Source organism: Stigmatopora nigra, chromosome 11 (assembly GCF_051989575.1).
Source record: "Stigmatopora nigra isolate UIUO_SnigA chromosome 11, RoL_Snig_1.1, whole genome shotgun sequence".
Taxonomy (NCBI): domain Eukaryota; kingdom Metazoa; phylum Chordata; class Actinopteri; order Syngnathiformes; family Syngnathidae; genus Stigmatopora; species Stigmatopora nigra.
The window spans coordinates 7561953-7574738 of record NC_135518.1 but is presented as its reverse complement, the minus strand read 5'-3'; the positions used below and the strand labels follow the sequence as shown (position 1 = coordinate 7574738).

Genomic DNA, 12786 nt, shown 5'->3' with positions numbered 1-12786 from the left:
TTTTTGTAGTCTTTTTCTATCATTCCTTACATGCTGGATCATTGGATTTTTTTCAACCTGGAGGATTGTAAAGCAAGTGTAAATGCTCAGAACAAAGCTGCTACACTGGTTTTAGCTTGTTTCGTCTGGGACAGTGTTAATAAAATGCTGTCAAGCTTATCATGGCTTATTTTAAAAAGGTAAGTTTTTAAGCACTGTGACACTTTTTCAGCAGTACACCACATTCACACAAACCAGAGTTCCTAAGCAATCCATTTTTTTTTTTTGTAAAATGGTCCATAAACACAAAACCAGAAAGGCAGTTAATAGAGATATTACACAAGCTGTTCCAAGAAACACCAATTTAATTTACATTTTCAAGTTCAATATGGAATTAAATGTCAGTTGGCGTCTGCCAAGAAATAGTCAGATCTAATTAAAGAAGAAATTAAAGTTATACCAATTAGTAAATCAATGTCACATCTAATTTTTTCCCCTCCATATTACAGATGCACATTTTTAAATTCTGATTGTTTATTTAAGATCTTTTGCCCATCCTATCATACGTTTCTAAAGTGTAGCAGTCACACTTAGCGGACATACTTGCTCAGTGGTTTGATTCACAGCAACTGCAAAACATGACGGGCGAAAAAGACATGCGCCTACTGGACAGGTCAAATAACATATGCAACGTATATACAATGAAAAAAATGGACGTTAATACAGTTAATGTAGCATGTTGCAGACATTGACATTAGAGAAATATTGTTAAGTTTTATTTTAAGACAAAAATGTGGTATAGTAACCCCACAATATATTAGAATGCTAATATAAACCCCCTGTGGTACAGAGGTGCTACATAAATATGAAATGATTTTAGCCTCTCTAGATGGCTGAGTATGATCTGTGAAATCCCATTTATTTTTTATTCCATCCTTCTGAATAATCTACAAACTGAACTACACTCTGTGTGTAATGGTGCACTAACCTTGATGCCTTTGAGTTAAAGCACGGCCGCCTGCAACCTCGTTACAGCTTAAATGTCACCGACTTGGTCATTCTTGGTAAGGACTTTTTTTTTTTTTTTTTTTATGATTCCAAATCTCAACCAATGTCCAAGAGAAATTCCAAATCTTTTTTAGTTGTGGTTTGACTTTTCAAAGTCAAATGTTCTGCCTTGCAATGTGAATTGAAATCATGCATGTATGTCAAAGCACTTTATGTCATTATGAGATTAATTTAGTTTGACAGCAAAGATTTATTAACTTTTCTGTTCAATGCTCAACTCAGACAAATGCAATATTTATCTTTAGCTTGGATTTGTTATTTTTTTATGATTTTGATTTTGAATGTGAAATAATTTGAGCTGAGCTCATAGCCTATGCACTGTTCATTCATTCATTTTCTGAGCCGCTTTATCCCTACTAGGGTCGCAGTGGGTGGTAGAAGCCTAAGCAGTGTTCATATATCTCAAAATGCTACCTGCAAGTCAAAGCTAAGAGTCAGCCACCCAACCTATCCCATAAATCTCAGAAAATTGGGCCGTTTCTATCTAAAGCCACCATTCAAAAGAAGGCTTCTAATGGAGCAATGTAAAGATTTACCCATCCATTAATCCAACCTAATGCCACATGATAACCATATGATTTTCATGCATTTTCTCCCTTTTATATGATAATTTTTAATACAGGTTTAAATGTTATGCATTTTGTTGTGAACTGGCTTCAAATAATCGTGTTTTGTATAAATTCGAATCACTACCTCTTACAACGACAAGACGCTACCACATTTTTCCCACAAATGCGCTATCTGGATGCTCACAAAAGGCGCGCCAAGTGGAGAGCAAATTCAGAGGCGGTGATGAATAAGCTAAAAAGTGAGTCGCGTCTCTGGGGGTTAGAGTAGTTTTCCCTGCGTGAGCCAAAGTTGCAGGACTGAAGGCGATTACTAAAAAATAAGTTGGGCCAATGGATAAAAACACTATTGTGTTTATGGAGAAAATAAAAAAGTAGTGCCTCAAACATACAAAACGTACATACAACAACTTAAGAGGAACTCACGAGGACTGCAAACCATTCTTTTGCAAGTGTTCATGACAATCATGAAAAAGTATGGCTCGTATTAGTAACTGCAGAACATATCTACTATCAAACACATTTTATTAAGAAGGTTGTCTGCTCTCTCTGCGTCATCATCCCTTACATTTTTTTTTACCAGTACTTCTTCCTCCTCAAATTTAATCACCTGTCTCTGTAGACTCCCTCATCTCCATTTTCAAATTTAATGAGTACACTGCATGTATAATGACTCAAAGCTCTGTCTAGCTGAATATGACCTCTGAAATACAAATCAAAAGTGGTGGTATTACCTGCATGCCATTCATAATACATACAGCTGTTTTGGTTTTTGTGTAGGTGTAATTTTGTAGTTGGAGAAAAACGAGGGAATATTTTTTAGACCACATTTTTTTGTTCTTTCAGAAATGGTGGTAGAACATTTCTAGCTATCATATAAATTCAGCCATTTTGCCCAGTTGTATTATCAAAAACTTAAACAGTGCATCATCATGCCTTACCTTTAGGCCTGACTCCAGGGTGGAACATTGGTGACCCACGTCCGGGCGAGGAAAAATGGACCTCATAGGTTTGACTCGTCATAGAAGCTCTTCAGAGTCATTATTTGTCCGGTCCCTCACCTATGAGCTTGCCATGGGTGACCCTGCCAGGGGCACATAGACGCAGATATGATGGATGGACTAAAGCCTTTGTATAACAGAAGGTAATATCATGAGCAGAAAGAGGAATACATTGCATACTAAAGTTACAATGCAACAGTGGCTCAGTGTTCCAGGTATCATCTATCTTCTTCATTTTCTCGCTCATTCATTTGCATTCAGTTTGAGGCCCATTTTCCATGGTGGTCACACACCAAGGCCAAGGTCAGGTAATGTCTTGCTCATTTGGTAAGGCTTCACAACTGGGATATCTTGGAAATTATATGTTATTGGTTACTTTAAAAGAAGAAAAACATGTTTTTTTTTTTGCCAAAACTGACTGTGTGTTAAGATTAAGAACCAAAAGCTTTGAGCTAAATACAACCAAAAAGTTTGTAATTGTATTTTGGAAACTTGTGACTGACCTTTGCACAAAGAATTACACGCTACACACTGTCAGGTAAGCTTCCTGTGGCATATAAATGGCCCGATAAAGAGTGAATTAACGTCTTGAGCTGTTTTTAATGTCACATTTGCTTCTGCGTGACCTTGCATGAAGCGTTCCTTTCACATCTCACTCCGATGATAGACAGCCACATTTTTGCTTTATGAGACTTTCATGCTCATCCCCTCCCTCATATGTCATACCAGGTGGCGAGCTGACAACTCTACGATTCTATCAACAGCGAGGCTTTTTCGTAACGGTCTGAAATGTCTTCTTTTATGAAATGTAAATGTTTTGTTTTTCTTCGCCAACCATCGATTGTATAAAGGTACATTTGTTACATTTGGATATATTGCATGGCTGTGGGTTTTGCATTTATTATGTTTGCGTCAGCATATGCCGTGGAGTTGAAATTAAATGAATAAGAAAGCCAGATGACGAACCCTACAAACAAACAGAGTCACAAAGGCTGGCATGCATATTATTGTGGATGCAACGAGTCTTGCAGACGCCTGTCATGCCATCTGGACTGTTTGGAGGAATGCTGCAAGGCACATATCATAAAAACATGTTTGTGCTACATCTAAGGTATGTGTTGTACAGGGGTAACTGAATGAATGGTTATGTGAGAAAGACAAAAAAAGAGAAAAATGGTTTATTAATCCATTAAAATGAATGACTTACACCAAGAATAAGTTCATAGGGCCCACAATTAAAAACTAAGAATAAAGTTGAGCATTGTATTCTATTATAAATTATAAATGGATTGAAAACTAAAAAAGTCAAAATGCAATGTAAAACTGATGGTACGAAATCCTGCTAAACACTGTTCAGACGTCATTTTTTGTCTCATTCTTGAGACACTAAATGAAACTGAACAAGGATAACAACCCTCTCACTAGATCAAAGCGTAGTTGCATTCGAGGTGAAAGTTTCCTGCGAATTTGCTAACTGTGTCTCACTCGGAGTGCTGCTGTCTTATGCAGCAGTCAGAAGAGAAGAATTTGGGACTAATTAACATGTCAGAGCCTGGCTGCTGCGAGCTTTGAGCAGTGAGCGCACTGATTGACACCTGGGCTCCAAAGCCATGCATTAATAATGCATAGTATACTGCACACTTTCAGGTGGAAGTACTGTTTATGCAACTTAAGTTCTATCTTGTTGTCAATGGAGAATATCCAATGGGATGGGCTAGGGAGAAAAATGTATTACCATAATGTGATGTTATAAAGTACAGAATATTCTTTTGAGTAATCTCACTAAAGTATGGGATAAATACGCTTCAGTTTTCCTATGAAAAATAAAAACCTTTGTCTTATGTCTTTCAAACATGAAATGTATGACTTAATACTTTACTTCATGGAAACATATATAAGAACAAACCAGTAGAATGTAAAGTTCAATCTGTTTTTATCACAGTTTTGCCAGAATTCAATGGGCATTGCCCTTTTATACTACCATCTGCTCTGCTAAAGAGTAGTATTTGCAATTAATACCGAGCATACAATACCTAAGACAATTTATCCAGCAAGATAATGAAGTCATTTAGCAAGAGCAGTTTTAGGCATGGAGAATGCCCATAAAAATCTGCATTATTCATACCTGTGATGAATTGAAACAACAAATTAGATCACTGTTACTCTATAAAGAAAAACAGATGGATAACAATTATGAACACACAATTCCAGTAATTTAGAATCCTAAGCATGTGATGCCAACAAATGTTTATGCCCTACTATATTTTTGAGTAGGCATCATTTGGCTAATGTAGGTATTGTCAATCATAACCCCATGACATCCTGATGAAATCAACCGATTGGTTCTCATGAGTTTGTCTTCCAGTAGCCTCCACTTCTCCCTTTAGAACAGCTCATAGACAATGTGATGAAACCAGTCCAGAAAAGCTTGCTATTGTGAAGGTCATACAAAGCATCTGCACCCATACTAATGGAACACAAGCAGGGCTAATGGAGCTAAAGTAATACATATTGACACTCTGGAATCATTAGAGTGAGTCACAGGTCTGGAGGTGACGCAGGACTTGGTCAAGTTCATTTTTGCTCATTTGTTTCCTCTCATCGTCTCCACTTCCATACTCCATTACTGTAAATATGCCACGCGTGCGATCGCAAATCGATATGGATACAGTTCTCACTCATCAACTCTTTTTAGTGTTATCTTTCGTGCCACTGTAATTACTAGATATAATATGACAGTGTATATACTAATGTGACATTATGCAGAAAAAATGATGCTTTAAATCATGTGTTTTCAGCACTTAGAGGTAACCCCGTCTAAAATGACGGTTCCAAATTCTTCAAATGTTAATAACGAATGTACAATCTTTGAAAATAATTTGCAATTCAACATAATAAGACCTCTATTTTTATGCTCATGGCCATTGATGATTACATCATAATGTGGTGATGTAAAGCGGTGCCGTCGGCTGTAGCAGTTCAACGTTTCAGCCCTACGAGATCGAGTCGACATGAAACGAACAAAAATAAGACTGACTAAGACAGAAGTGTAAATCGAACTGAAAATGTTGGCCACATCCGATGGTTTGTTTGTGGTAAATGGTTCAATTTGTGGTCACTATCACAATTCCATTCATTTTCCTTTATGATTTTCTTTGAAATTCTTATATATGGTACAGAAATCTCCAATGAGATAGGCACAGGTTTTCCAAAATGGTAAATGTAAACAATGTGGAGGTTTGATTAACAGTCTAAAGGCATCAGCAATCTCAATGTGGCTGACCTATATACTGTCCTAACATTTATAGCTCATGTCAGAGTAAGGATTTCTCGAGCATGGGATAACGGACACGACAAGAATGCATTGTAAAGCACTATCATGCCAGCTCCTAATTGCCTAATGACTTTAATTAAACTTCAGACTCTTGTTCCTGACAAATTGCCCTGGCCCAAAGGTTCTAGCTATCCTATAAATGGGCGCCATGTGACTTTCTGCAGTCCTCAGCAGACTATTCTAAGGACTCAAATTGCATCTCTTATTGGGAAGCAAACAGAAGCAGTGTCAACCGACATCATTTGTCATTGCCTTGGCTACAAATTGTCAGCAACTTATCACAAATAATAAACCAGTACTTTCCCAAATGGCCTCAAAAGACATACTATCACCCAAATTAATTATCAGTTTATTGCACATTAATGTCACTTCATAATTGCCTCTGGCAACAGTTTTCTGCAGAGGTTGTTTCTTTCATTGTTACTCTAACAATGGCCCACATGAGACAGGGTACATTTTATAACGTCTATAAATAATAATCATGTGTATATGCTTTCATAAGTAATTCATTTTGATTTAGAAGATTAAATGTGTTCTCTGCCGAGGAAATATTATTTAAAAAAATATTATGTACACACAATAGTTATTGCTGTGCAGGGGCAATAGTGGCATCTGCTGCTTTGTTTTATACTTACAAGGAACAGATATGAACAATACGTTATCATTGCATAATTAAGATTAGTCTACAAAATGTATTGAAACAATGCCAGCCCCTACTCAGTATACACTAATATTGTTCATATTTTTGTTTTTTACTCTTCCAAAACTCTATTTTGAGGGTATTGAGCGTTAAATAATGGTTTATTATTTAATAGAAAATAATCATGTGGGGTAAAAGTCATTGGAGTTCATCTACACTGATGAATTTATGGTTAAAAGGCCAATAGAGATGAATAGCAATAGTGATAGTCTTTTCATTTCAGATACTATATTAAAGACCAGGAGTGCAAGGCAATTCTCCCATTGAAAATAAAGACACATAGAAATTAAAATAACAGAGTTGGGAATCCCAGTTGGGAATTTAAAGTAGATTTGCAGCCATTACAGATGTGATGGCTGCAAATCTACTTTACCATCCACCGATCAATATCCACCAGCTGTTTGTTTACACAGGCCTAAGGATTACTCCATGATAACATAGTGTTTAAACAAGATAGTGTATAATATGTCAACATGAAAAAAGTGGGAAATGAACAAATTTGAATCTTTAATTTCACCATAGGAGAGGCAACAGTCATATGGTAATAGCAGATGCTCAGAGACAGATCAGGAGTGAAATTATTAAAATCTTGTAATCTCCCCAGAAGTGTGGCGCGACAATGCAAAAGATTTCTGCTCCCTGATTATGAGACCAGAGTGTTTGAGATAATCAACTTGGCGCGTCATATGGAAGCTTTATCTTGGGAAGAACCGGAAAATGTAAGACAAGATTTGGTTAGAGTGTCCGTGTTCACCATATGTTAGCGTTGCTTTAATTTTACTGCAATAGGAGTTAATGTTATTGTTATACTTTGAAGCATAAAACAAAAACATGCAATTTTTTGGGTTGATTCCACAAAAAGCAGCAAAGAAGAAAGGGCAAGATAATCTCCTGCTGAAATGTCTTAACGCTCATTAGGCTTAGAAGAGGCTGTATATTCTTATACAATCTTGCCTATTACAGCAAATGGTACAAATGTTGAGATTCCGGTTTCAAAAGCTATAAAGAACGATCTTTCATCTTAGCTCTGCAAAAGGTTTTTTTTTTTTTTCTTTTTCGATGGAACCCTGGAAGCTCACGCGATCAAATGAGTATTGAAGGTTTAAATGAGCATTTTACTTTGAGCTCAGATTGTAATTCATGGGAAGCTTGTCATGGCTGGAGCCTTAAGAATGTAACATTCATTATTGCTGCCACTGCACATCTTGCAGCAAAGTGACAGATAAATGTGCAACAGCTTTGCACTCAACGATTTGGCAGACCAGGCACCCATTTGATGTGTGAAGCCATCCATCATCCTTAATCTGACAGACGGTTCAGGTTATTGATTTTAAGAAGAACCAAAGACGTCCCCACTCCTAAACATTCGTTCGTCGGATCACCAAGTGAATATTTTTATAGTTCATATGTTTAAGAGGTACTCCAAAAATGCATCAAAAGCTCTTACACTTTTCATGATTTATGCATGTTGAACGAATGAACTTCACAGAAAATAAAAATGAACAAAAATTACTAATTGCATTTTTTTCCTCCATCATTAAAAAATATAACACAACACTGCATCTTGAACTCATGAACCGCATATTCCCAGGCTACAAACCTAAACTCACCAGGAAAGGCAATTACGGCCAGAAAATGTATTTTGGAGGACCGTCCTCTCACCAGAGAGCAGACAAGACTTCATTAGCTGCAACTACATTCTACTGCTTGCACCTAAAAAAAAATCACAGACTAAAAAATTGAACAGCTTTGCTGGGCCAGTGTGTGATGGAGTGGAATGACAATGGTGTGGGGGGCCTGGAAAGTAATGGAAAGGACACTTGTGTTGAGACCAAGATTGGCAAGTTCATGAAGGAAGGGAATTTTATCAACAGTTCAACAACTTTTGAGAACCAGTAAATCTTTGCTGTGCTTATCTCTTCCCACTCCAGTTTGGTGAAGTTTGTGACATTTCTCAAACTACACTAGTTGTGCTAACCCCTCCATTACATGGTCAAATCAGACTTCTCTGTATTCCCATGCCCACCTCCTCACCACATTTCACAGTGGTCTGTCTTTACGAACACTTGCGGAAAGAACGTGGGCACCAAATCCAAACCCACGACTCTTTTGAACACAGCATCTCTTGAGTGCTTTTCCCCATTAAAAACAGCAGGTCTGGAGCATATAATTACAGTGTGGGTTTTGCCCATGTGTGCATAATTGGGGGGTCAGTTGCCCACAGGAGCAAATCGTCTGACCTGCAGTTTTGCGATAGATCACAAAATCTGAAGCTGGTTAGACAGCAGGTGCCTCCAGTTTGTTTTGAATTCAGAAAAGCGACTTCCAGCTGATTGAAGGAGAGAGGAGGAGAATTCCCTGGACAGGTCTCATCACAAGTCTCAGACAATGAAATAATTCACATTCACAAGGAATTAATGCTTTAATTAATACTGTTTTGAGTCACAGGAGAAAGTACCTGGAGAGAAAGACATGGGCAACAAAAAAATAGGAATTTGGCTTGAATATGCTAAATTGTAGAACATTGCCACTTGTTCAAAAACAAACATCCTGTTGAGTATATTGTACGTTCCTGTAATTAGACTCCAGGTACATGTATTTGCATGTAATTGTACTCCAGATCCATATACATGTGTGGAATTGTGTGTGTAAATTTGCAAATGACAAGATTACATTAATCCAAAGGACCTCCTTTGATAGACAACCTACAATATAGATTTTTTTAACCTACTTGTCATTCGACAAATGTTTTCATCTGCCCAAGGAAAACATTCCCTTTGGCAAAGTGAACTTCTTGTACATCAAAACAAAGAAGAAATAAAACGATTTCTTCAACTTGCCGCCAACAGAACAGATGTGTCCTCAGGTGCTTGAAAACAAATGTCGTTGGGCAAGTTGACGACATCAATCAAAACAAAGCCGTGGCTATAATCTTGAGCCATCTGCCAACTCTTTGCTTTCCAGTATGAAATAAAATTCTCCCAAATATGGGCTTGAATGGGAGAGTGTGTACATTTGGGTTCAGAGACACACGAACGTATACACACAAAACTTTCATAATTTTCCTAAAATGCGCAAGGCATTCATTCATTGTCAAGCATGACAGTCGCAAAACTTGTGACTTATCTCCTCTCAAAAGTGAAACAAGGAAGCCAAACTATAAAAGTGCTCCCAACTCCTCTCACAAGTGAAACAGAAATAATGAGGCATATACTATTTGCTTGCTCCATTAATTGAACAGTAAACACAGTATTTTCAGGATAGCATCCATCCGTTTTGCACACTGCTTATCTTTTGCGGAATCATTAGGGAACAACTGAAGCAAGAGGGGTGGGTTTCCATTTGGCTTTGTACAGCGGACAAACTGAATGCCCAGAAATGGTAGAAAACCAAAAGAGGTCAAATACATTTACCTCAATGCATACTAATTCTAACTACAAAGCTAAGAATAAAAAGACTGTTTTTCCAATGGTTTTACAGAGCCAACTAGTGAACATTTTCCCAGTTAAGCTGATTTAGATGTCTCTCATTGTCATTTGGTACTCAATCATGATTATCTACTGCCAATCCTCCAGTTCAAACTGATCATCATGGTCAATGGCAACTGATGAGTTAAACATTAAAAAATGTGCAGTCTTTGGTGCTCATAATGGATGGTGACATCATAAAATTGTGTAAAAGAGCAGTCTGGATTTTCAAAAGGGCAGCACTTTGGCCAAAGCAATGATGGAGTAGCTTTGGGAGGACTAGGAATGCCCAAGTGTCAAATGCCAAAGCCTGGACATGAAAGTACATCTCTATAGAGATTTCTTCAAATGGCAGCCTACCTATACTCAATTTGACCTTGACTATGGCAGATCCTGCAAAGAAATGTCAAGAATATTCCCCAAGGCATGGTTTTCTTCTGATGGCACTCCAGAGAAGACAAGATTAAATGTATGTTTTTTGACAATATATTCACTCATGATTTGCAATAATTATTTATTTTTTACATTATTAAGAAGCAATGGGTGAAAATTCAGAGGAAAATCTGGATGTTCATTTTTTGGAGCAGTTTTAGTAGATTCAAATCAAAAGCTGATTCAAACGTGTTCATGTGTTCCAAAAGCAGAATGTTACCTTTCTAGCCAGAAACACTACTTTCTATAATTTGGTCCATTGGGTTTGAATCGTCAACTTCTGTTTTCCAAGTTTTTCTGATTCATAATTCAAGTTGGCTGATTAAAAAATTCATAGCAGAATGCCATGCCAAACTTGCTATGTTACGTTTTGTCCATGCCAATATTAAAGAGGTTGGCAGAAAAATACTCTTTCCAGAGAACCTGGATTTTTACAACTCCGTATGTTACTAAATTATTGCGTAAAGTAAGAGAGCTGCTGATATATGGGAAACAACATAATGAATTAGAAATGGTGAATTAGTGACAGACAGTTTATTCAATGAGATTTCTGCAGAAAACAGGCGGTGCCCGAGTGCAATCCAATGATTGCACATTTAGGATACCAGATTAGAGAAAAAGTGTCCTTTTTATGGGTTGGAATGAAAACCTGATCCCACTATGCCCCTTTCTGGAATAGCCCACCCCTCTGCTAGACTATATATGATACTTTCATCACTCCCATTCAGATCTTTTCACTTCCCACTTGGACCTGACAACATGTATTGAGAAAGAACAACCATACAAAGATATTGCAATTAACAAAAATTTAAAATTGGGCTTAATGGCATGAACGCATTAGTGGAAGCTGAAAAGCGACCAGCAACGTGACATATAAATACATATATTGCCATGCCCACACGACTATCAAAAACCACACCATGTGATGTCTTGCTCAATCACTCAGACTGAATGATATTGTCAGACTGAGGCAAGATGTATTGATTTTGGATTTGGAATAAAGATAGCAGTACCCTACCATTACTCACGCACTGACAATTTAGTTTGCGATATAAAAGCCCCGATATGCTGAGGCATTCTGCCATGTTGCACATTTGATCAATGACTTTTTTCAAGCTTTAATGCTGTTACCTTGGATATACTACACATCCAGTTAATTGGGGGTATCGGCTCCAAATGCAGCACTTAAGTCAAGAGTTGTTAAATGTGAATGAAATATACTATGTGGGGCCTATCTGTCTCTCAATTCTTTGTGATAATCAGAGTTCCTCTTGACAATGGATGATGGAATTGCTTCTATTCAACTCAAAATGAGGAATGTGTGTGCGTGTACCTTTTCGGTCAAAGTTGTCATCTTGAAGACTGCTAAGAGTCAAGGTTGATGTTGCAGTTCATCAGCAGAATCTAGAGATCTTGGCCAGCTGGTTGGGAATCTTCTCTGCAAAGCCCTTCAGAAACTGCAAAAGCAATTGATTACTTTGATCAGAATTAGATGATATTACATGCAAAATGCTGTAAATTGTCACATGATGAGTCTGTAACAACAAATGATTTATTGCTATTTGATAATGATTCAGGCTTTTTCTAGGTACCTTGGGATATTGTTTTTGCTGGAAAAAACAAGGTTAATCGGGGAAATTGTTAAGGCGGTTCCCAGTGATGTTTGAAAATCTTAATGAATAACAAACAAAACGATCTCACAAAAATGTTCATCCTCATAATTGGGGCATATTCAATTTTGCCGTGATTTGTTACCAGGAAGTGATCAGAGGGGGACATGCTTTTAAAAGTATCAATTGTACTTACATGACATGTGCTTCGAGTTCTCCACATAATCAGCGTAATCATTGAGTTCGATGGTTCACAAAATGCATTGCTAAAAAATACCAATTGATTACTGTTCAATTATACACCTTTGATGACATTTATGCAACGTAAAATTGTAGAAATCGCCTAGAGATCGCTTGCTAGTTAAATGTTTGAAGAAGTTATTAGGGACGTGCAACCACAACTACTAGTACTGATGCAAGTACTCAAGCAACTTATGATCCATTAAAAGAAAATCCAAACCGCTACTGTTTTCACTCAAAATCAAGTTAGATTCTCCGTTGTATATAATACATACCAAGTTGTATTCTTTTATTCCGCCAAGTCACATTACCTTAATGTTTGCGTGTGGTTTTGTAGTGCAACACACGAGGGGAGTGTTGCTCAGTAATGACTTCTCTGAGGGGATCGT

General features: G+C 37.3%; 1 long non-coding RNA gene across 1 annotated transcript in view; it reads right to left on the bottom strand.

The window, feature by feature from the left end:
• LOC144203953 (uncharacterized) overlaps nucleotides 1–12428 on the bottom strand; it is a 26774-nt gene extending 14346 nt beyond the window's left edge. Inside the window, exons 1-3 of the long non-coding RNA XR_013327798.1 lie at nucleotides 12359–12428; nucleotides 11881–12004; nucleotides 2555–2697 (exon numbers count right to left, since the gene is read on the bottom strand). This is a non-coding gene — a long non-coding RNA (uncharacterized LOC144203953). The remainder of the gene's footprint in view (nucleotides 1–2554; nucleotides 2698–11880; nucleotides 12005–12358) is intronic.
• Nucleotides 12429–12786: the final 358 nt, after the last annotated feature.